This window comes from Prionailurus bengalensis, chromosome F2 (assembly GCF_016509475.1).
Source record: "Prionailurus bengalensis isolate Pbe53 chromosome F2, Fcat_Pben_1.1_paternal_pri, whole genome shotgun sequence".
Classification (NCBI taxonomy): Eukaryota; Metazoa; Chordata; class Mammalia; order Carnivora; family Felidae; genus Prionailurus; species Prionailurus bengalensis.
Window position 1 is genome coordinate 62,376,572 of NC_057353.1, and position 2,182 is coordinate 62,378,753.

The window sequence follows — 2,182 nt, forward strand, 5'->3', positions numbered from 1 at the left end:
TGTTCATGACCCAGAAATGATGACAATCAGAGTTGAGCCATAAGGTCTAGTCACTGGACATTCAGCCTGTGATTCCTAATTAGGCAAGATAGCTTGCCTTAGTATATATCAAAACTGCATGTTTAAATTGAGAATTCTTTTTATGAGAATAAAACTCCAGTGCTTGATATGCTGATGTTCTCTCTATGATGTTAACATAGAGTTGATACAGTCCAAGCCATATATATTTATATGTAACTGTGCTTGTTGTACGTGTTTAACAACTTGGAACTGCTATTCCCAGTGACAGGACATCTCCTTGTTGGTGAATGCTTTCTGAGGGACAAAGAGTGACCAAGATGTTGCCTTTATGGAAGTCTGGATGCCATCCTAGGAGTCTTATAAAAGTTTTACTGACCCCTGGTGGAAGACACAAACATTCTGCCCTGCTAGCTTGTCTTGGTAACTTCTGTTCTCTCCAAAGACTTTCATCCCTTTAGCAATGCATGGCCTTCTACAGACTCAAACCTCAGGCGTAAAACCTCAGGTGTAAAACAAGACATGGGAAGAAATGATCACAATAAATCTGGCTCTATGGTATAATTTACTAGAGGAAGAAGTGGCTAAATTTGTGTGGGTCCCTATTAACGTGTGTAGATCTGTTGAATAGATGGGTGAGAGAGAGAAAATAAGAGATGGAAACATCAACTATGGAAGGTGATGAAATCAGGAAGTCACCCACTATTCGAGCCAATGTTTCCCATTAGACTGTAACACATTTTATTATGCAGTGGTCAATGCTCCCTTGACCCCCCCCCCTTTTTTTCTTTTTATAACTTCTGATACCCAATAGAACCAAGTTTGTCGTATCTTCTGTCAGCAAAAATTTTTTTTAATCACCTGACCGTTCTAGGTTACTATGGAACAATAATTACTGATGCTCACAGTGGTAACTGTGAGACCCCGTAGGATCGTAACTGCCAACTTGCTGGAGGGAAGTTATATCATGTCTAGTCCTATTTCAATGATTTAAGTGCACTTCATGATTGTCAAAAATTAAAAGTTAGTGAACCATGTATAGTATATTTTATTTTCAGAGAGAGAGCGAGAGTATGCAAGTGGGGAAGGGGCAGAGGGAGAGGGAGAGAGAGAGAGTCCCAAGCAGGCTCTGCAAACGTCAGTCACCCAGGCACCCCATGGGGTAACGTGTTATTAGCACAGTATATAAGATGGACTCTAGAGGTAGTTATTTGAATGGTGCGTTGTAGAGGGCGCCTAGGTGGTTTAGTTTGTTGAGCATCTGACTCTTGATTTCAGCTCGGGCCTAGATCTGACAGTCTGTGGGTTCAAGCCCTGTGTTAGGCTCTGCACTGACAGTGCAGAGCCTGCTTGGGATTCTCTCTCCCCCTGATTCTCTGTCCTTTCCCTAATTGCACTTGTGTGCGTGCGCTCGCTCGCTCGCTCTCTCTCTCTCTCTCTCAAACAAACAAACATTGAATGCTCCCTTGGATGCTCCAAGCTTGTCTGATCAAATTTCTTCTATTCCTATGAACTCTAGATTCTTGAAGTCTTAAGGGGAAGTCTTCAGGTCAATTTCACGGAGACTAGCCTTTCTAAAGAAGTAAAAACGCACACATACGTCTACAAAATTCTGCACGTCTGGAGACTCATTCTGAAAACTTACAATCTAAACAAACAAAACCATTCCTCTAATTATAAACTGTGCCTAACTTTAGGTCCACCCTAGGACATCAACCTCCCAGTAATTCTAGCTCAATTTCTGTCTCCTTACACTCCTATAGTCTTCATTTTCTAGAGACTGATCACATTGTGGGAGTGCAAATAGCTCGGGAACTATAAGAGAAAGTTATGAAGAAGACTAGTATTTAAACATATTTTGGTACGTTTATATGTAAATTTCAGTATAAGCTTTGTCTCTCTCAAAATCTGAATATTTAAGTGTCACAAAAGCAGACTAAAAATATACCTTCTGGCTTTAAGTAAGCCTTGAGAAGGGAATTGCCCACAGAACCATAATTCATGATTTCTCTAATTGTTCTCTCCTACTGGGGATTTTAGCCTGAGTTAGCCTACCTTAGCTGCTGGCCCAATAATTCCTTACCATGCGGGGAAAAAATGCAGACTTTAGTCTTATTTAAGCCTGGAGAAGCCTGGTTCCTTTCTTGTTCTTTTTAGGCCTGTG